Source organism: Helianthus annuus, chromosome 17 (assembly GCF_002127325.2).
Source record: "Helianthus annuus cultivar XRQ/B chromosome 17, HanXRQr2.0-SUNRISE, whole genome shotgun sequence".
Taxonomy (NCBI): Eukaryota; Viridiplantae; Streptophyta; class Magnoliopsida; order Asterales; family Asteraceae; genus Helianthus; species Helianthus annuus.
In genome coordinates, this window is record NC_035449.2 from 78,845,952 (window position 1) to 78,870,381 (window position 24,430).

At 39.1% G+C, this 24,430-nt stretch overlaps 1 long non-coding RNA gene across 1 annotated transcript; it reads left to right on the forward strand.

The window, feature by feature from the left end:
* The first annotated feature begins 1,158 nt into the window (after positions 1–1,158).
* On the forward strand, positions 1,159–1,932 carry LOC110912953. Its single transcript, XR_002578282.2, has 2 exons — positions 1,159–1,443; positions 1,538–1,932. It is a non-coding gene; the product is annotated as an uncharacterized LOC110912953 (long non-coding RNA).
* The last annotated feature ends 22,498 nt before the right edge of the window (positions 1,933–24,430 follow it).

Below are 24,430 nucleotides of genomic sequence, written 5' to 3' on the forward strand. Positions count from 1 at the left end.
TTAGGTATGTTATTTTATATATGTTGTAGTAATTTGTTGTATTTTTATACTGATAATGCTAATTGTAACTGATTAGAAGTTACCCATAGATACCCAACACCCTCGGGTATACCCAACGTGTAGATTTTTTGAGATTAACGGGTTTACCCGAAACCCGTGAGCATATCCGATACCTGATAGAAACCTAACGGGTTTTGGACCGGATTTGAGACAAGCTTATCTAACTGGGTTTGACGTTGAGATTGTCTAAAACCCATCCGAAACCTGACTCATTTCCATCCCTAAGCTTGGGCCAAGGCGTGCTAAACGAATCAAATTTTGAATACTACTAATCTAGATTTTGAAATTTCGAAGTTGGATTCGAATTCGATTACTAATCGAATCGAAAGAATTCTATTCAAAATTTTAAAGCAGGTTCCAATTGAATTCGAATACAACTTTAAATTTCTAATCATGGCTGAATTCGGTTACTGAACTAAATTCGAAATTTGATTACAAATTATGAAAGTAGAGAGAAGGAAACGAGTTGACTCTTTTACCTTTCTACTTGTCTTCAGGTTTTTGGTAAAAAAGGATACTATACAAGTCTTTTACTAAAGAATAAAGTTTTTATAACATTATGTTTTTAAGACGATCTTTTTCACTAAGCGTATATGATTAGTGGCTTGTCTGAGAATTCACGTACCCTGTTCGAGCTCGAAAAATCTGCCTATATACTTTAACGATAGGTGGATTAGGCGCCAAAAACTTTTGTATAGCACTGACTTGAGACTTCACCGATTCTTCCGCTTGTTTCCTTTTTTGACGTTTTTGCCATCCAGATGCTTGTTTAGGAGCCATTAACGCCTAAAAATAATAATCGATGTTCAGTAAAAAGAATTCCATACAATGATTCCTCCACTTATGGCAACTTATACACTGGTTATTCTTTTACATTTTACAGAGATTAACATTTAATACATGGTTTACAAGTTACAACCATTCTCGGATCACAACTGTCTAGTATAATTATATATATTTCTAATTTACAACATGCTTGTGCATGTAGTTGTTGTAAATTGTGTTGATTACTTTTCTTAGTTGAACCCTTAGCTTAGAAAATTGTACATTACTTTTTTATTTTGTCCAGTACATCCATATGCCAGTGCCTCTCACCATAGCCACATATTGTTTTAAAGGGATTTCTTTAATAGTACAGAATAGATAAGTATGGTTGAGACTGGAGAGATGAAAGCAACGGAGAGAAGAGAAAGCACTAGAGCAAAGGGAGTAGAGCAAAGGAAGCCAGAGGTTCCACCAACTGGTTACATCGGCACCGATGTAGCGGCGGTGTTTAGGTTTCAACTTACACAATGTCATCGTAGGTGAACACCTCAAGACATAAGTCTCAAACAACCACTCGATGAGGGCGACTAGGGTTTCAACGAAGGTTCCGACAACTTTGTAAGTCTCAACACTTCATTTTTATAATTTCCAGCAACTGATGGGTGTTCTTGGTGGTTCTGCTCCTGAATTCTCTGACGACGTTGGGGTTTAGGCAGCGGTGGCGTGGTGATCGAGGACAAGACAGTGAAGAGTAACCCTGGTGGTGGTGCGATGATGGACCAGGCTGTGTTCCAAAAACAGGTCAGTATAATCATCATTCATCACTAGTGATAAGTTGTTGGCTTCCTGTTGTAAATTTATTAGTTAACTGTGTATTTATGTGGTTATGATCTATGCCACTTAAAGTATGTTAATGGATAGTATTACATTGCACGTCATCATCATTAATTAACTGGCGAACGCCATGTATGAATATGTTGCCATCATCATCATCAACAATTGATTGGTGATCCGATTCTATGGTTTCTAAAGAGGGAATGTGTATGAATCTGTTGTAATGTCACTGTGACAACGTTGCATTGGTTTGCTTATGACATAATCTTGATTAGAAAGTCAATGTGGATAAAATATACTTATGGACATGTGTGATCAAGATTAAATCAAGTTTATTGTCGCAACCCCGTCCCCTAACAATCCAGGAACAGGCGGCCGCGACCAGTTTGGGTGGTATCTTGGGTTTATCCATTTTGGCAGCGGAATTTACATCAGGACCGTAGTTAGGAAATATTTTATCAGAGTAAAATACCACGCTTTCATAATATTAAACATATGGGAATAATCCCAGGTTTTCAGTACACACATTTTCATAGGAATAAATCATATTTTTATTTAATAAAACATCTATTTATTTTAGGTAACTTTATTGCCACTTTTCCAAGCCTTCAGTGTTGTCCAGCTGGCTTCTATTTGGATTTCACATTTTGTTACCTGAAACACGTTTAAAAACATTTTGTCAGTGGGAAATATTGGTGAGTGAATCCCAGTTTAATCAAGTTTAAGTAAAAACCATTGTACAGTATTGAGGGCGGTCGCGCAATTACATTTGTTTCCAAGTCATACTAATTACTACCCACGGTATTGTCAACCCGACTTGTGGAAATGTTACTCCTCGCAAGGCAGTAACAAATTTTGTATACAAAACCCCAACATACCGACGAAAATTATATCCTTACAAATACTCAATAACTGTTTAATATATAATTAATCGTGTGAGGTTTTGTAAAAACAGTTTGCAAAAAGGAGATTACTCACTTTGCTGTCTTAGGTTTTCTATAAGGGTCCTGGTGAAAATTTATAAATTACACAAATGCACACGCGTTAGTATAATAACCCATTTTAACATTAGTATAATACCCTCCCCGAGACGGCATTCCAACGACTACGTCGGGCAGAACCACGACAGCCGTTACGGAACCCTAGATCAATCGGGCAGTGTATCTAATACGTATCCATGGGTTATGATACTTACAACGGAGCAGAACTTAGTTATTTAGGGGGGTATTATGCTCGAAAATTATAATTGCTATTCAGAAATTAGAGTGAAAGCTCGAGAGATGAACAAATTCGACTGAAGGCCGATGCGTGCAATTTATAGGGCTGCTTCGTTGGTCTCTCGCGCCCCGCAACGAAGTCAGAGCGGGCTTTCGCGGCCCGCGAGCTAGGGTCGTGGGGCCTAGGGTTGCGTAGTCACCGGTATAGCTTCGCTGGGTGTTGTGCCACGTGGCGGGCACTTGTTTTTATTTTATTTTCTATAAAAATAAAGGTATTCGGGGCCCGTTTTCGCGTATGGGGTATAATTTAGGACATTTTGGGATATTTTAATATATTTTAGGGTGTCAAAAATTTAGGAGGGTTGTTATATTTATGAATATAACGGCACCAACTCATAAATTCTTGATACTTATAAAATTGTTAAAAAAAGTTTAAAGTACTGTATCTACTGTCGTCTTGCTTGGTTTTGGAGTCATTTTGTTGACTTTTTTTTGTGTGTGTGTCGATTCGTTCCGGCCTTTCAGTGCAAGCATGGAAAGGCTTATCTCTTTAGTAAGGTGTAAGTATTCCTTACTGTGCTGATGCGGCTTTATCTATCTAAACTCATAATTTCGATATGAAGTTGAGATAATCAGTTTTAGTGTTTTAAGTAATCCGATATTGATTTCGAGTTTCTGATTCTCGAGGGGTAGTACGTAAGAATATATATATATATATATATATATATATATATATATATATATATATATATATATATATATATATATATATATATATATATATATATATAGAGGGGCTCATGCGAGAACCACCCTTATTGTGAGAACCTTGAGAACCAATGTGAACACAACCTAAAATAGCTAAAAAAACCTACCCCCCCCCCAGAAAAAAACCTAACCCCCCCCCCCCCCAAAAAAAAAAAAAAACCTAAACCCCCCCCCCCCCCCCTAAGCTAAATGCTAAAAAAACCTAAAAAAAACCTAACCCCACCCCCCACCCCCCAAAAACCTAAACCCCACCCCCCTCCCCCCAAGCTAAAACGCTAAAAACTAAACCCCCAAAAAACCTAAAAAAATCTAAAAAAAATCTAAAAATTTTTTTTGAATTTTTTAATATTTTTTATGTTAAAATCGTTACTTTTAGAAGCCAAAAAATTTTTTTTTTTTTTTTAAAAAAAATTTTTTTTTTTGGCTTCGAAAAGTAGCGATTTTTTTATAAAAAATATTAAAAAATTCAAAAAAAATTTTTTTGTGTGATTTTTAGCTATTTTAAGGCATTTTTGATGTGTTCACATCGGTTCTCGCGGTTCTCACAATAAGAGGTGGTTCTCGCATGATTTTCTCCCTATATATATATATATATATATATATATATATATATATACAGTAGAAACTCTATAAAATAATACACTTGGGACCACCAAAATTTATTAATTAAAAGAGTTATTAATTTATAGCGGAATACTTAGTTTACAAACACATTTCAAGCTTCTACTTAATTATTGTATACAATGCATGTATATCAAATGAACGGCCCAATTTGAAAGAAACCTTCAATCTCCCACCTTATTATGCTTCTTGTGTTCAATGTATCACTTTATGGACATTAAAAATATTTTCTATATAAATACAAGATCAAAATAGGTTAACACAAACAAATCATACACACAACATGGCTTCCCATCTTAAAGGTGTGAAAAAAACAACAATGGCTTCCCATCATACTCGCAATGGATGTCGAAGATGTTCTGACTCACCCAGAAGAAAATATAGTTGCACAGTTGTTGACTGATGAAGAAATTATTGAAAGCGTTATTGGAATTAATAAAGATGATATCGATGAAGAAGATGATGAAAGTTCTACAATGGAGCCCCCTTCGCGAAACGAAGCTATTAAAGCGGCATTCACATTGAACAACTTCTTGTTGAGCTATGAGAAAACAACACCAGAAGTTCTTACCATGCTAAGGAAAATTAGAGACGAGATTCAAGGGGAAATTGATTTCAACAAAAAACAAAAGACAATTGAGTCATTTTTCAAGAAACCTTCATAAATCATTCATGTAATATGCTATATATAAGGAATTATTAATTCATATTTTATATGGGGTCTAAAGAAATTATCAAAAATGTATTATCTTATAATTTTAGCGAATTATTAATTTAGCACCCTATCCCCGAGTCGGGACCGGCAAAAAATATTATCTTAAAGAGTTTATTAAATAATCGAGTATTAATTTATCGAGTTTCTACTGTATAGAGTAGGGATCCTGCGGAAAGTGTGTTTTTCCTAGAAAGTCTAGGAAGCGATCTAGGCCATCCAATGGGTGTGTTTAATGGTTAAGATGAATTCAATGGCAATCTTGTAATTTTTTAGTTTATTTAATTCATTGTTTTGAAAGACTAGGGGCAATTTTGTCAATATATCGTGTTTTAAATCAATTAGATAACCGTCAGCCAAACCCAGTCCCTAATTTCACGCGATTTTCCCTCTCTCTCTCCAAACCCATCTTCGAAACTGTTAGGATCTGCGTTTGGATTGATTGTGATTTGTGTTTGGAATTAGATGAGTAAATGAAAGAGTAGTGCAGCGGAATTTATATGAAACAAACTTTTCACAATCAAACATAAGAAATGCTTTCAATCATACATTTTCAACAATGAATCAAATGATTAAATTTATTTTAAACTTTGATTACAATGCACGTATGATATGCAAAACCCGGCAACATCGATACATTTGATTCCATCCTCGATATGCTCAACGCCTCAAAGTACAAAACTATTGTTGGGATTGAACCCTACCAGAGGAACAGATAATGTAAAGCCAAAACCGGATCACATCAGTGGACTAACAATAAGCAGCTGTTTACTCTTTGCTTTCCCCTTGAATGTGGCTCGAACATCTGATAAGCTCCAAAGTACTGCTTCTATAAACATCTGCTGACCTACAACTGCTGATTCTACTCAAGGACTGATGAAGACTAAAAGCTCTGCTGCTCAATCTGCTGCCTTGAGTCAAGCACTGCTGATCATGACAAGTACTGCTGGGTTCACAGCAGTGGAATGATGCAGCAGCAGTTTTATTCTTTTTATGTAATATAATGTAATATTCAGTAGTTAGTAAAGAAGTAGTTGTATAGATCAGTAGATAGAGTTTGTTAGGTTGTTAGATGTCACTTTCATGGTGACGTCAGCTGAGATGCTTCAGTGGTTTGGTTTGCCTATAAATGGAGCAGTACCCTGTACTGTTACATTTGATTGACTGAGTAGATTCTTTTCTCCAGTCCAATCCTTTCATCTTGTGCAACCAACCTTGGAGTATCAGGCTGAGGGGGAGCTTAGTATTATAAGCATGCTTGTAATCATTTGCTTTGTAATTCAATCATTTGACTTAATGTGAAGCAATTGTTTATCATACTATTCTCTTATTTGGATTGTGTTTACAAAGTTTGTATTCATTTCCGCTGCACTTTTCAGTGTTTAATATTCTCTGAATGATCAATTTATACAAACAAACACAATCATGAGAGCCTCCGATCCTAACAATTGGCATCAGAGCATGGACAGTCAAATTCGATCTAACAATCAATTTGACATAACAGTTCAGCTCAAAATTCATTGATACTGAGGTTGATTGTATTCAGTTGAAAAACAGAGTAACGAGAAATCATGTTCAAAATGATGACTCAAAAGCTCTGTAAAACAACCAAGATGTCATAAGATTCACAAATCTCATAGAACTGGTGATGTCATGCACAAATCACTCATAGTTTCCAGATCTGGAAACTTATCTGGTAACTATGGTGTGCTCATCTTCATTCAAAATTGATTTCAACTGTTGTTATGAAATTTGTGATGTTTTCATATTTTACCCTAAAGTATGCACCTCATATCAGCAAAACCTATGTTCATCTAAACACTAGTGTTCTGCTGACATAGAAAGAGGGAAATAAAGCTTTAGTCAAAACTTCTTATGTGCTCAAAGGCAGGTTGAGAATCTTCAAAAGGACCAAATCAACTTTGTCAAAACACATTGAGAAAATAAGGTGTCAAAATAGTCCAAATCATATGTAACGTGAGATCTGGAAATAAAACATGTACAAATGTGGCTAGATCTCTCAAAACATTACTTCAAAATGATTCTGGATTAAGCTCTTCAGAATAAAATCTCCCAGTGAGTATTTCTGAACATGTAAATGGAAAGGGTAAAAAGGGAGAAGGGAAATGAATAAATCTCAAAGTGTGGTTATCTCAAAACTTTTGAATCCAAAAGAAAAAGAGTATAAGCATAAAACACTTATGAGGTCAAAGTTGGGTAAACAGTGGTCATCATGCAACTGTGTGCTTTCATCAAATACAGGAATCGTTCAGGTAACAATGGCATCTCTAGTGATTGTTCTTAAAAGAAGAATTTACAATCAATTGTCTAGAAAATGACCCCAAACAATGGTCAAAATAACTTGAGAATGATATGATCATGAATTTACTTAAAAAGCTGACAGATCCTTTCGATGATTTTCAAAACATCCTTTAATTTTTTAAGGTGTTTTTCTCAAATAAAACCGGATATATTATCTCTTTGTTCCTGGATAATATATTTTGTTCTTTTACTCATTTTTTTATAGTAAAAGTTTCTCACCGGTCAGGATGTAATTTCTTAATTTTTTGTGTGAAATTACTATCCTTAAATCTGATCAAAAGGAAATGGCACACATATCAAGGTCATGTTAAGCTCAAGTTTGGTTGTCACAGATCAAAAATTGATTGCAAATTGATTTTGAACTACTGAGATACTCATGTTCTAGTTCAAGTAATTAGACACAAAATGAGTAGTTTTAGTAGAAAAGTCTTCATCGTCTGGATGCTAAACCATTGTCAGGAGTAATGAACATGTGGCAAAACCTCGAACAAAATTTCTGTAGATAACTACTGGCAATTTAATCTTGATAATATACATCTAAAATGTATTTTGTTAAGAATAGCATTTCTGGTGCTCAACAGATGTTAGAGAAGATATTGTGCTTTCACAAGACAAAATCAAATTCCTACATCTGAACAAGCAGATGCTAAAATTATTTGTTAAAAGTCAAAACACTGCTGCACAAACAGTTGTTATACTAATGATCCTCATTATAGTCTTCAACCACTGTTGTACCTTAAATGCTGTTGTGCCGCAATGTTTGCTCTCTAAAGTCTGTCCACTGCTGATAGTCAACCCTTGCTCTTTCAAAAACACTGATGTTTAAAATCATTGTTCTATCCACTGATACACCCACTGCTTCATTTCATTACCGTTGTAACTACTGATGCTTGATCCATCGGTGGTTGTCAAAACAACTGTCCTCCATTATTTACCGTTTCATCAGGGATTGGCACGTGGTCATCTTTTAGCCGTCAGATCATTATAACCGCTGCCACATCAGCATTCACTTTTTCCCTAAAATAAAACCCTGATTAAACCCAAACAGAGGCTGACACTGTCGAATTGAATTCCAAACATTCTCTTCACAAAGCAGTTTCTCACTCTAATCCTCACAAAACCTTCTTCGATCTTCTTCATCAAAAATGACGAAACCAAAATCGAAGTCAAAGTCAAAACCATCTTCTTCCTCCACCACAACAGACGCCACTCAAATGGCCGCTGAAACCACAGAGATTCGCTACAAATCTCCACACAACTATGTGGGTATACTCACAAAACCCACAACTGACAACACCTTCGACTCCATCATTGACATCTTATCTGCATCAAAGTACAAAACTTTTATAACAGCAGACGCTCCCATTTATCTTCAAACCCAGAGAGAGTTCTGGAAAAATGCCACCCTTGAAAAACAAGGAGACATCATCACAGCCATCAACTCCTCGATACATGGTAAGAAGGTTCAAATCTCTCCACAATCTATTTCTGAAATCTTTAAACTCGATGATTTGAAAGGAAAAACCTCATTTTCTAAAGACGAGTTGAAAAAGGATTTCATAAACAGGGGCTATGCAGAGCAACCGAAAAGGGATACCTTACAAAAAGGTTATTTTCCTTCTGCACCCAGATTTTTATTTCACACACTGCTAATGTGTGTTTCTAATAAAACAACGCCTTTTAATGAAATACCAACAAAAATTCAATGCATGGGATATGCAATTTTAAACAATAAAAACTTTAATTACTCCCAGGAAATATTTGATGATTTGGTAAAAAACGTTGATAATAAGGCATTTCTGCTCTTTCCAAGATTTTTAAGCTACTATTTTGAACAAAAATTTGTAGAGAAAGATGCAGATTTGCCCAAACAAGGTGCTTCTTTTAGAATAAACTGTTTAACACCTGAAACATTCTCTAGAATGTTCGCACCAATAAAAACAAAAGCAGAGGTGCCTGAGCAGAATTTAGCAGATGAAACTGCTCCTCAGTTATCTGCTGCTGAGCCCACTGCTCCAGGTGATCAAAGCAGCACACCCACTGTTTTAAAACCCACACCTGCCACCACTAAAAAGACAAAAAGAAAAACATCCAGAAAGCCCACCAAATCCAAACCAAAGGCAACTCTGGAAGATGAGATCCCAGAGTCAATGCTAGTGACAGCACAAAAGTCACCAATAACCACTGCTGCTACTTCCTCACAGCAGATGGAAGAAAGATCTCAACCCTTGCCTCAAACTCCTCCTGCATCCTCACAAAAGGATCAGGTTGTAAGCACAGGGACCCCACAATATGAAGCTCTGGACCCACTCGGATCCATCTTCCACAGTCCTAATCCCAAGGACATGTCTCTTTCAACCCCTTTACCCTCACCTCACATAATACCACCATCTACTATACCTTTGTTGCATGCAGCTGATGTTACTCAGACACAAACCAGTTCCTCTCAAACACCTATTACTGAGAGCATACTTCAACAGGTGACTGGGTCTGATGTTGACACTTCTGTTATCCCAACAACAACTGAGGAGGTTACACTGCAGGAATTACAAGTAATTCCTGTCAGTAGTTCAAGTGGAGCAGCCACTACAAATGTTGAACCCACTGGTTTACATTTGGACAGTGGTTACATTCATAAGACTCCCTTGAAGGCAATTTCTTCAATAGCACCACTGAGAACCACTAGTGAAATTGTTTTAACCACTGGCAACATCAAAAGGTTATCAAGTGCTGAAGAAAGAAGTCCCCAGTACCAAGAACAAGGGGCATCAATGGCTGACTTTTGGGACTCTGTTCCTAAGTCATTCATTGGTAAAACCACTGCTGGTGGAGATTCAGATGATCCTGTTAACTCAGGTGATGATTCAAGATATCAGGAATTGACGAGCAGGGTCGAAAACCTTGAAACCTCAGTTGCTGAAATAAAAGATATGGTGCAGCAGCTGTTAAAAGCTCAGAAAGCCTAATCAATTGCTCCTCCTGCTCAAGCATCTGCTCAACAGGCACCTGCTGCAAATGAGTTATGGACCATGTTCCAACCACTGCTGGAAAGACAAAAGCAGATGGCAGATCAGCAGCATGCCATACATGTCCAAAAGCTGACCAATATGGTGGAATCAAGATTCAAGGATACCCAGGCAGATATCAAAGCTATCAAAGCTCACATTCAAAGTGCCTCTGGAAAAGTTCCCTCCACTGTTCTCTTCATGAACGAACCCTTCTCAGATAATGCCAAAAAGGGGGAGAAGATCAAGTGGAAGAAAAAGGGAATTGATGACGGTATATATGTTGAGCCAGAAAGTAGCCAAATCAAAACTGCAGTATCAACACACACCACATCACCACACACCACCACAACTACTGTTCCACCACCATCTGTGTCTACAGCACAAAAACCACCATCACCATCAAAAACAGTCAACCCATCATCACCTCCTGCCAAAAAGTAGAAGACGACAGATGTTATAACATCTGTTGTAATGGCAACAGTGGTTGAAACACCAGTTGTTCTAACTACTGTTAGTCAGTCACTTATCACAACTCAAACAACTGCCATCATAACCCCTGCTCAAAAGCAGAAGACATCTGCTGATACATCAGTAGTTGTAATGACAACAGCGGTTGAGGCACCAGTTGTTTCAACAACTGTTAGTCAACCATCCACCACTGCTCTCACCTTTCCGACATCACAACCAAAGCTCTTCAACAGAAGAAGAAAGCCAATCTCTGCCAATGAGGGTATACACGATCCTAATGCTGCACAATATCCACTGGAACTTGAAGCTATCAAAAATGAGATGAGGCAATTCTATACAGAAGAAGATCCTTCAAAAAGAAGATTCTCCTCACTCATAGGCTACATGCCACCAGAGGATATGGATGATTACCTCAAGAGGCAAGGCAAGCTAAACTAAGAGCTAAAGTTGAGAGTGAAAGTGAAGGTCTAAGCGAAGAAGGCATTGCTAAAAGACTGGATTCTTCCTCACTAAAGTAAAGCAGATAGAAGAGTTTGCACAAGAACTGAACAAAGAAAAGGCTGAACAAAGAAGAAAGTTAAGAAAACAATACCTAGCCTACATCATGAAAGAAAAATTCTATCCTGCTGAAGAAAAACAGTTTGAAGAATGGCCACTAATCGCTCTAAAGCATGAGGCTGATAGGATTGACAGAATCAAGAATGATCCTACAAAGAAAAAGAATGCTCCAAACTGGAGCAAATTCAGAAAGCTCATTGCTGACCTCACTGCTGAGTACAAAAGAAAGAAAAAGGAGCTGGTGGATGCAAAAATGGATACTGCTGAAGCCATATCAAAATGGTCAAAACAGCAGACTGATGAAGCCTATAAAAGGCTAAAGAAAAGAAGATAACTGTTTCAGGTGCTTCAAAGAAACGAGAACAAATAATGAAGCTTGAACAGCAGATTGAAAACCTCACAACATTGTTCAAATCAGCAGACAATCCTACTCTTGTGATAAACCAAGAAGAAGGAAAACAGCTGTCTGAAGAAGAGGTCAAAGAAAAGGAAGCCGAGTACTTCAATGATACCATTATAAAAATGGGTCTAAAAGAAGAAACTTCAACAAAGCTTCAGAACCTTTTTAAGAAGGTATTAAACAAGCCTGCATCACCAAACACTTCAACAGACATGTCAGAAATTGAAAGGCAAGAGCAAATTGAAAAAGAAACTGCAGAAGACATAGCTGCAGCAAACAAAGTCATTGAAGAAGCCTTCAAAAGAATGTCTGAAAGTCTGTAAGTGTTCACAAGGCCATCATCTCCTAACTCATCAAAGAATAAATCTCTCCCAAGAAACCCATTTGGTTTAAAAATACTAAAGTGGATGTCTGATCAAAAGACCCACGTATTGACTCTGGTCAGAACCAATGGTGAAGTGAAGTACATATCAAGGAAAGAAGCACTAGGCCTGAGTGCTGAAGATTTGCAGGATCTCCTTGAACTTACACTGTGTAGGGATGAAGATGATCTAAGTTCCAAGGAATTTGAAGCTGAATTTAAAAGACAAGCTAAGGAACTTTTGGTGAGAAATAAAGGTCCTGAATAATGAAGGGTTTTGGCATTATCTATTCCAGGGGGAGATTGTTGGGATTGAACCCTACCAGAGGAACAGATAATGTAAAGCCAAAACCGGATCACATCAGTGGACTAACAATAAGCAGCTGTTTACTCTTTGCTTTCCCCTTGAATGTGGCTCGAACATCTGATATGCTCCAAAGTACTGCTTCTATAAACATCCGCTGACCTACAACTACTGATTCTACTCAAGGACTGATGAAGACTAAAAGCTCTGCTGCTCAATCTGCTGCCTTGAGTCAAGCACTGCTGATCATGACAAGTACTGCTGGGTTCACAGTAGTGGAATGATGCAGCAGCAGTTTTATTCTTTTTATGTAATATAATGTAATATTCAGTAGTTAGTAAAGCAATAGTTGTATAGATCAGTAGATAGAGTTTGTTAGGTTGTTAGATGTCACTTTGATGGTGACGTCAGCTGAGATGTTTCAGTGGTTTGGTTTGCCTATAAATGGAGCAGTACCCTGTACTGTTACATTTGATTGACTGAGTAGATTCTTCTTCTCCAGTCCAATCCTTTCATCTTGTGCAACCAACCTTGGAGTATCAGGCTGAGGGGAGCTTAGTATTATAAGCATGCTTGTAATCATTTGCTTTGTAATTCAATCATTTGACTTAATGTGAAGCAATTGTTTATCATACTATTGTCTTCTTTGGATTGTGTTTACAAAGTTTGTATTCATTTCCGCTGCACTTTTCACTGTTTAATATTCTCTGAATGATCAATTTATACAAACAAACACAATCATGAGAGCCTCCGATCCTAACAGAAACCCCAATCCCTACCAAAAATAACTACAATCATGGAAGAAGATAACTTTAGAAAGGATGGAGAGCACCAGATCAAATTAAAACACTTCTCCATCTCCACCATCTCTGAGTTCATCATCACCATTCAAATACTGTTCGTATCATCTCCGTTTTCTTGACGATGTGTTTTAACAACAAGCAAATTAATACAGTTGTGTTTAGCAGCAAGCAGATTCATACAGTTGTGTTTTAGCATTCAGATTCATACAGTTGTATTTTAGCATTCAGATTCATACAATTGTGTTTTACCAGTAAGCAGCTTCATACAGTTGTGTTTTAACAGTAAGCAGATTCATACAGTTGTTGTGACAACTCGAGTTTCCAAGGTTTCTCCTCTATACGTTACTTGCGGTGTCTTGTGATTCATTGCATTGAACTGTACACTATGTTTTGTTCATAAGTTGCTTACATTAATATGTGTCTTGTTATTGATATGTGTTTTAGTTATAAGTTGCTTACAAGTTGGTTAGATATATTTTCCCGTCCCGTGCAATGAGCATACTACCCCGCGAAAACACTAAAGTGTTTTCGTCCACTACTAACCGGTGAAGAACAACGAATGGGCTTCGGCCCAAACTCTTGGTATTTAATGTAACAGTGACTAACCCTAGATTATTACTCTCAATCGTAAACGTCTGCAACCCTACTCTCTCCTTTCAAACCCGACGGCAACCTTGGGTTCCCCAGAAACTCTCAAGACAATCTAGATATTATTCTGTTCATCCGGTTAGTGTTAACCCTTATTCGATTAATTGATTGAAAAAACTTGTTGACTATTTATTTGACATCACGAAATAACTGTTATTATGTAATGTTTGCGATCATATGATCTGATGTAAACGATGAACAAATTGTGATGTTATGATGAGCATGTGATTTGTTTTGTATGATCATTGGGTAGAAAATGGCGGCTGATCAATGTTGGTCCAATCAAAAATAGATGTCGGCCACTGTGATTGTTTAGTAATTGTGCATACATGTGATGGCAATCAAAAATAGATGTCGGCCACTGTGATTGTTTAGTAATTGTGCATACATGTGATGTGATTGTTTAATTGTTTTCAACTTTGATTAGCATGATGATGATGATCTGACAACTAGTCATATGCACTTTGAATATGTAGTGAATGAGTTTGATATTGGAGGTCCAATGAGAGACCTTGATTATGCATTTTTAGTCCAATAAAAAAAATAGTGGAGGCATCCATGAATTCTTGTACCATTTGGCTTAGATTGAAGTGATGCTCCATTTAGGGAATCGAGGTTGTTGGAGGTGGCAGCCCAACCTTTGATTAGAATATAGGATGATTATGTGTGCCATGTATCACGTGTATAACTGCAGCCTACTATTTAATTTGGTTCAATTTTAACAAGATGGCACTAACACATGTCGGCCATTGTTGGGTGTTTTGATATGGTTAATAATGCTCACAACTATTGAATTTATTTGAACATTAATTTGATATGGGCGGCATTACACAAAACGAGGAGCTTGTCTGCATGTGTTAATGATTGTAATCGGTTTGTGTGTCTGTTGATGATGGTGATGCAGCCGACGAAAACACTACTCGACGAAAACACTTTGGGATTTCGTTGCCCAAGTGTTTTCGCCAACAAGGGTTTTCGGCCCAAGTGTTTTCTTCACAAAGTTGATTTCGGCCCAACTGTTTATGTCTGTTAAGTATGTAACTATGTTTAGCCTATTAACTGAGTTAAGTTTGTTAACTCAGTTAACTTTATTAATTTGGTTAGTTTCATGTATGATACTATGTTAAGTGAGTAACTTTTGTTAACCCTGTTAGTTAATTCTGTGAGTTGATTAACAGTGTTAGCTTATGATTCCTGTTAAATTGCTAACTTCGTTAAGACTGTTAACCCTCTCAAGTATGATGATGAATAACTCTGTTAGTACGAACTGAGATGGACATTTATATGAAACATGAATTTTATGAGATTGATTAATTTCTTACGTGATACATGATGTTAACTATCAAGCACTATGTGATGTTAGATTTGCATGCGAGTTATTATGAATGAAACTGATTGTACATACGTGCATACTATAGGTCGTGATTGATTAACTGTGAGCATATACTTAGCATACCGAGCAAACCAAGGTGAGTTCACACCCTTACTAAGGCATGGGATTCCCAAGGGCTTGGGAATGGGATTGAAGGAATGAGATTGACTAGACACGTACATACACTGTTACTAGACTACCATACCATCGTCCTCGGTTGTGCAGGACATATACGTAAAACCTACGTATACTTATGCTGCTCGCTATCCTCGGTTGTGAAGGATACTCACATAAAACCTACGTGAACTTATACTCACTACTGCCTCGGTTGTGTCAGGCACTTACGTAAAGCCTACGTAAACCCCCGCGTACCCCTATCCTCGGTTGTGAAGGATTACTTACGTAAAACCTACGTAAACTTGTACGTATTACTGTTCTCGGGATATGTAGAACACTTATGGTTACGAATAGTCTAGTGGATAAACAACATGGGAAGCCCCCACCAATAGAACGTACTATCGGCCCAGTAGAGCCACATGTTACATACGAACTTACTATTACGCATTTACTTTCTGTGAACTCGCTTAAGTAGTTATTGATCCTCTGTTACATGCCTTGCAGGTCGTTAGATACATGGAGCTTGCACAGGGAGGAGCTGGTCGTTGTGGGCTTGAATCGTGATTGATTTGCTAAACACTTATGACAGTTGATACTTTATTATGATGGGTTTTAATTATACGCTTCCGCTAAACAATGATGACTTACTTATGTTTTGAAACACCTTTCATATGGATTTGGTTTGGTTTATTGGCAATTACTTTTACTATATATATTGTTCTATATGATTGGTGGCTTGATCCTGGTCAGTCACGCTCCCAAGCGGTGATACTCCGCAGGTGGATTTTGGGGGTGTGACAGATTGGTATCAGAGCCATTGGTTATAGAGAACTTGGTTTTAATATGGGGAAAACGTTTTTATTAAAACCAGACTATAACCAGAACAGTGCTCTCAACGATCCACAACGACGCTTCGCTCCACGTGCAAGACTCAACATCCTAGGTAATAAGGTTTATGTTTATTACCTGCTTGCTAGAACTGTATAGAACTTTGCTCGTAGTATGCTTAGATTACACTGCTCATTACTTGTTATTGCTTGAGAACACCTATGTGCTTACACTCTTCTGTCATCGTACTACTCGCGAATCAAACTCACTTATTCTACTCTTACTATGAAGATCATGTCTGGACGTGTGAACATGACTCAAGCCCAGTTGATGGCTTTCGTTAATGAACAAGTTGTTGCGGCACTTGCAGCTGCTCAAGCAGGTAGTATACCCTGCAGTTTAGACTCACACTAGGATCTTTAGATCCTACATTAACTCTTGTGTTTAACCTTGTCCTATTCGTACACAATAGGTCAACATGCTCAGCAGCCCGTCTGCACTTTCAAGAACTTTATGGATTGTCGGCCTAGCACATTTAGTGGCACTGAAGGAGCGGTTGGACTCCTCCACTGGTTTGAAAAGCTAGAGTCAGTATTTGAAATGTGTGAATGCCCTGAGGCTCGCAGGGTCAAGTACGCCACTAGCACGTTGGAAGGGATTGCGCTAACCCGGTGGAACGCGCAAGTACAGATACTAGGGTTGGCAGCTGCTAACGCCACCCCTTGGAACGATTTTTAAGGAACTCATTAAGAGGGAATACTGCACGCGTGATGACATTCACAAGTTGGAAGATGAGTTTTATCATCTGAAAATGACGGGGTCGGAAATCGAAGCCTATACTAAACGGTCAAATGAGCTGGCCGTGCTATGCCCAACTATGGTGGACCCTCCAATCAAGCGCATTGAGTTGTACCTCAAGGGTGTAGCATCAGAAATTCAGAGCCATGTGACATCGGCTAACCTCGACAACATCCAAGACATTCAGCGTCTTGCTCATCGCCTCACGGATCAGGCAGTGGAACAGAACAAGCTGCCTAGACGTATCAGCACTACTACTACCGCTACCACTTCTGCTACTCCCGCTACTCCTAGTGACGACAAGCGGAAATGGGATGGGTATCCCAGCAAGGGTTCCGCTACCGTTCAGTCTCAAGCACAGCAGCAGCGCGAGAAATAGTGATCACCAGAGCCCGGGTCAGCCAACTTCTGGTGGTCAAGGGCAGGGTGGATATCGGGGAATTCACCCACTGTGTGCCAAATGCAACGGACACCACAATGGTTAGTGCAATGAGGGACGTTGCCTGAGGTGTCTCAAGATGGGCCATGAAGCTAAGGATTCAGGAGCCCACGGCCTGCAAATCAGAATCTCCAGCAGCAACAGCAAGCAGAAATCCTATGCAAAGAAAAGATTGTTCGTATTCCTCGTTCTGGTCAAGAACCTCTCGAAGTTCAAGGCGACAAGAATGGTGTTGCGGTTGGCATCATCTCTTTCCTGAAGGCTCAGAAATGTTTGCGGAAGGGTCACACCGCTATTTTGGGACTCGTTACTGACGCATCAACGAAAGAAAAGAAATTGGAGGACATTCCAGTTGTACGCGACTTACCTCAGGTGTTCCCTGAAGATTTACCTGGTCTACCGCCTCATCGACGGGTCGAATTTCAAATCGAGCTCGCTCCAGGAGCAGCACCCATAGCTTGGGTACCGTATCGTTTAGCTCTAACTGAACTGGAAAAACTGTCAAAACAGCTACAAGAGCTCTTGGAAAAGGGCTTTATTCGTCCAAGCTCTTCGCCTTGGGGAGCTCCAGTATTATTCGTGAAAAAGAAGGATGGCACTTTCAGGATGTGTATAGACTACCGCGAACTGAGCAAGGTCACCGTGAAGAACCGTTATCCTCTTCCACGCATTGACGATTTATTCGACCAGTTGCAAGGGTCGAGTTACTATTCCAAGATTGATCTAAGGTCAGGGTATCATCAGCTGAGAGTCCGGGATGAGGACGTCTCCAAGACAGCATTCAGAACTCGCTACGGTCACTACGAGTTTGTAGTCATGCCATTTGGGCTTGCGAACACGCCTGCAGTTTTCATGGATCTTATGAACAGGGTGTGCAAACCCTATCTTGACAAGTTCGTCATTGTCTTCATCGACGACATTCTGATCTACTCCAAGAGTCAGGAGGAACACGAGCAGCACTTACGTCTTATCTTGGAACTTCTTCGAAAGGAACAACTGTACGCCAAGTTTTCAAAATGCGACTTCTGGCTTCGAGAAGTCCACTTCTTAGGCCATGTGGTAAACAGGGATGGGATTCATGTCGATCCATCCAAGGTATATTCGATCAGGAACTTGCCTGCACCGCGTACACCAACGGAAATACGCCAATTCTTGGGTTTGGCGGGGTACTACAGACGATTCATCAAAGACTTCTCAAAGATCGCACAGCCGCTTACTATGTTGACACAGAAAGGTGTTACCTATCGTTGGGGTAATACACAAGAAACTGCCTTTCAGTACCTGAAGGATAGACTATGCAGCGCACCTATTCTCTCATTGCCAGAGGGCACGGATGATTTTTTGGTCTATTGTGACGCATCGATACAAGGGCTTGGTTGTGTATTGATGCAGCGGGATAAAGTTATTGCCTACGCCTCTCGTCAACTCAAGGTTCATGAACGGAACTACACGACGCACGATTTAGAGCTGGGAGCTGTTGTTTTTGCACTTAAGATATGGCGACACTACCTGTACGGTACCAAGTGCACAATTTACACCGATCACAGGAGTCCTGAGCATATCTTCAAGCAGAAGGAATTGAACATGCGTCAACGACGATGGGTCGAGTTACTTAACGATTACGAATGCGCTATCAAGTACCATCCAGGCAAGGCCAATGTTGTGGCTGACGCTCTCTGTCGGAAGGACACCCTACCTAGACGCGTACGAGCCTTGCAGCTCACTATTCAGTCCAGTCTTCCCGCACAGATACGAACTGCTCAGATGGAAGCATTAAAGCCTGAAAACGTCAAAGCTGAAGCCTTACGCGGCTCAAGGCAACGAATGGAACAAAAGGAAGACGGCGCCTACTATGTAACGGGGCGTATTTGGGTCCCACTTTTTGGCGGTTTACGCGAGCTGGTAATGGACGAAGCTCACAAGTCTCGCTACTCGGTACATCCAGGGTTGGATAAAATGTACCACGATCTCAAAACAACATATTGGTGGCCTAGCATGAAAGCCCACATCGCTACTTACGTTGGCAAGTGTTTGACATGTGCAAAAGTCAAAGTGGAGTATCAGAAACCAGCGGGTCTACTTCAGCAACCCAAGATACCGCAATGGAAATGGGAAGAAATTTTCATGGATTTTGTTACAGGCCTACCCAGATCCCAGCGTGGGAATGACACCATATGGGTGATCGTGGATCGACTCACCAAGTCTGCACACTTCCTGGCTATAAAGGAAACGGATAAGTTCTCCACTCTCGCAGACGTTTACCTTAAAGAAGTTGTTTCGAGGCACGGGGTGCCCACCTCCATCATTTCGGACCGGGATGCACGATTCACGTCAGAGCTATGGCAAGCGATGCACAAATCTTTTGGCTCACGATTAGACATGAGCACAGCACATCATCCTCAGACGGATGGGCAGTCTGAGCGAACGATCCAAACTCTTGAAGACATGCTTCGGGCATGTGTTATTGATTTCGGCAACGGCTGGGAAAAGCATCTCCCTTTGGTGGAGTTTTCGCATAATAACAGTTATCACACCAGCATACAAGCCGCTCCATTTGAGGCATTGTACGGACGTAAATGCCGGTCACCTCTCTGTTGGGCAGAGGTGGGGGATAGTCAGATCATGGGTCCAGAGATTGTAGTGGACGCCACGGAAAAGATTGCACAGATACGACAACGCATGGCGGCAGCACGCGACCGTCAGAAAGCCTACGCGGACAAGCGTAGGAAGCCTTTGGAGTTTCAGGTCGGGGACCGGGTTTTACTAAAAGTCTCACCCTGGAAGGGTGTGGTTCGTTTTGGCAAACGGGGCAAACTAAATCCGCGGTATGTCGGACCGTTCGAGATCATTGAGAAAATAGGCAAAGTGGCCTACAAGCTAAACCTACCAGCTGAACTCGGTGCAGTTCACAATGTATTTCACGTGTCGAATCTGAAGAAGTGCCTGTCAGATGAGACCCTCATAGTTCCTTTTAAGGAACTCACTATCGACGAGCGGTTGCAGTTCGTCGAGGAACCAGTTGAAATCACGGACCGGGATGTTAAGGTCCTCAAAAGCAAGAGAATCCCTCTTGTTCGAGTTCGTTGGAACTCCCGTCGTGGCCCAGAGTCCACGTGGGAATGAGAAGACCAAATGAAACTCAAGTATCCCCGGTTATTCGGAAACAGTGCAACCACTACTGAGGCTGAAGCTACTACAGAATTTCGGGACAAAATTCCAAATCAACGGGGGGATGATGTGACACCCCAGGAAAACCAGTAAACCAAGCAAACTTAACTAGCTTCCTCAGTAACCGCATGCTAAATTTCGGGACGAAATTTCTTTCAAGTTGGGGATAATGTGACAACTCGAGTTTCCAAGGTTTCTCCTGTATACGTTACTTGCGGTGTCTTGTGATTCATTGCATTGAACTGTACACTATGTTTTGTTCATAAGTTGCTTACATTAATATGTGTCTTGTTATTGATATGTGTTTTAGTTATAAGTTGCTTACAAGTTGGTTAGATATATTTTCCCGTCCCGTGAAATGAGCATACTACCCCGCGAAAACACTTTAGTGTTTTCGTCCACTACTAACCGGTGAAGAACAACGAATGGGCTTCGGCCCAAACTCTTGGTATTTAATGTAACAGTGACTAACCCTAGATTATTACTCTCAATCGTAAACGTCTGCAACCCTACTCTCTCCTTTCAAACCCGATGGCAACCTTGGGTTCCCCGGAAACTCTCAAGACAATCTAGATATTATTCTGTTCATCCGGTTAGTGTTAACCCTTATTCGATTAATTGATTGAAAACACTTGTTGACTATTTATTTGACATCACGAAATAACTGTTATTATGTAATGTTTGCGATCATATGATCTGATGTAAACGATGAACAAATTGTGATGTTATGATGAGCATGTGATTTGTTTTGTATGATCATTGGGTAGAAAATGGCGGCTGATCAATGTTGGTCCAATCAAAAATAGATGTCGGCCACTGTGATTGTTTAGTAATTGTGCATACATGTGATGGCAATCAAAAATAGATGTCGGCCACTGTGATTGTTTAGTAATTGTGCATACATGTGATGTGATTGTTTAATTGTTTTCAACTTTGATTAGCATGGTGATGATGATCTGACAACTAGTCATATGCACTTTGAATATGTAGTGAATGAGTTTGATATTGGAGGTCCAATGAGAGACCTTGATTATGCATTTTTAGTCCAATAAAAAAAATAGTGGAGGCATCCATGAATTCTTGTACCATTTGGCTTAGATTGAAGTGATGCTCCATTTAGGGAATCGAGGTTGTTGGAGGTGGCAGCCCAACCTTTGATTAGAATATAGGATGATTATGTGTGCCATGTATCACGTGTATAACTGCAGCCTATTATTTAATTTGGTTCAATTTTAACAAGATGGCATTAACACATGTCGGCCATTGTTGGGTGTTTTGATATGGTTAATAATGCTCACAACTATTGAATTTATTTTAACATTAATTTGATATGGGCGGCATTACACAAAACGAGGAGCTTGTCTGCATGTGTTAATGATTGTAATCGGTTTGTGTGTCTGTTGATGATGGTGATGCAGCCGACGAAAACACTACTCGACGAAAACACTTTGGGATTTCGTTGCCCAAGTGTTTTCGCCAACAAGGGTTTTCGGCCCAAGTGTTTTCTTCACAAAGTTGATTTTGGCCCAACTGTTTATGTCTGTTAAGTATGTAACTATGTTTAGCCTATTAACTGAGTTAAGTTTGTTAACTCAGTTAACTTTATTAATTTGGTTAGTTTCATGTATGATACTATGTTAAGTGAGTAACTTTTGTTAACCCTGTTAGTTAATTCTGTGAGTTGATTAACAGTGTTAGTTTATGATTCTTGTTAAATTGCTAACTTCGTTAAGACTGTTAACCCTCTCAAGTATGATGATGAATAACTCTGTTAGTACGAACTGAGATGGACATTTATATGAAACATGAATTGCATGAGATTGATTAATTTCTTACGTGATACATGATGTTAACTGTCAAGCACTATGTGATGTTAGATTGCATGCGAGTTATTATGAATGAAACTGATTGTACATACGTGCATACTATAGGTCGTGATTGATTAACTGTGAGCATATACTTAGCATACTGAGCAAACCAAGGTGAGTTCACACCCTTACTAAGGCATGGGATTCCCAAGGGCTTGGGAATGGGATTGAAGGAATGAGATTGACTAGACACGTACATACACTGTTACTAGACTACCATACCATCGTCCTCGGTTGTGCAGGACACATACGTAAAACCTACGTATACTTATGCTGCTCGCTATCCTCGGTTGTGAAGGATACTCACGTAAAACCTACGTGAACTTATACTCACTACTGCCTCGGTTGTGTCAGGCACTTACGTAAAGCCTACGTAAACCCCCGCGTACCCCTATCCTCGGTTGTGAAGGATTACTTACGTAAAACCTACGTAAACTTGTACGTATTACTGTTCTCGGGATATGTAGAACACTTATGGTTACGAATAGTCTAGTGGATAAACAACATGGGAAGCCCCCACCAATACAACGTACTATCTGCCCAGTAGAGCCACATGTTACATACGAACTTACTATTACGCATTTACTTTCTGTGAACTCGCTCAACTAGTTGTTGATCCTCTGTTACATGCCTTGCAGGTCGTTAGATACATGGAGCTTGCACAGGGAGGAGCTGGTCGTTGTGGGCTTGAATCGTGATTGATTTGCTAAACACTTATGACAGTTGATACTTTATTATGATGGGTTTTAATTATACGCTTCCGCTAAACAATGATGACTTACTTATGTTTTGAAACACCTTTCATATGGATTTGGTTTGGTTTATTGGCAATTACTTTTACTATATATATTGTTCTATATGATTGGTGGCTTGATCCTGGTCAGTCACGCTCCCAAGCGGTGATACTCCGCAGGTGGATTTTGGGGGTGTGACAGTTGTGTTTTAACAGCAAGCAGATTCATACAGTTGTGTTTTAACATCAAGCAGATTCATACAGTTGTGTTTTAGCATTCAGATTCATACAGTTGTGTTTTAACAGCAAGCCGATTCATACAGTTGTGTTTTAGCATTCAGATTCATACAGTTGTGTTTTAACAGCAAGCAGATTCTTACAGTTGTGTTTTAGCATTCAGATTCATACAGTTGTGTTTTAACAGCAGGCAGATTCATACAGTTGTGTTTTAGCATTCAAATTCATACAGTTGTATTTTAGCATTCATATTGATACAATTGTGTTTTAACAGTAAGCAGATTCATACAGTTGTGTTTTAACAGTAAGCAGATTCATACATTTGTGTTTTAACAGCAAGCAGATTCATACAGTTGTGTTTTAACATCAAGCAGATTCATACAGTTGTGTTTTAGCATTCAGATTCATACAGTTGTGTTTTAACAGCAAGCCGATTCATACAGTTGTGTTTTAGCATTCAGATTCATACAGTTGTGTTTTAACAGCAAGCAGATTCTTACAGTTGTGTTTTAGCATTCAGATTCATACAGTTATGTTTTAATAGCAAGCAAATTCATACGCTGTATTTTACCATCTATGCTGGTAATGCTGGAGGATTTCTTGACGCTGTGTTTTAACAACAAGGAGATTACAAAACAGTAATCTGATAATTTTCAGTAATCTTCCGAACAATGGAATATGCGATTGGTTTAGATTTCGAAAACAAATTATTCAGAAAATCATGGAGAAAAACGGTTACAAAATATGGACATGGATAGTTAGTTGATGAAGATAAATTCGAAAAATAAAAATAGAATGTGAAAGTACATAATTGCCCTTCTAGTTAAAAATCTTCATTGCCACATGTCGCATTCTGATTGCTTCCTAGACTTTCTAGGAAAAACCCACTCTCTACCCAACTCTTACTCTCTCTCTCTCTCTATATATATATAATCATTAATATAAATGTAAAAGTACCCAACTTTATGCAACTGCTTATAAGTTATGAGTTATATGTTTCTGCTTTAGATCTTCGAGTAAC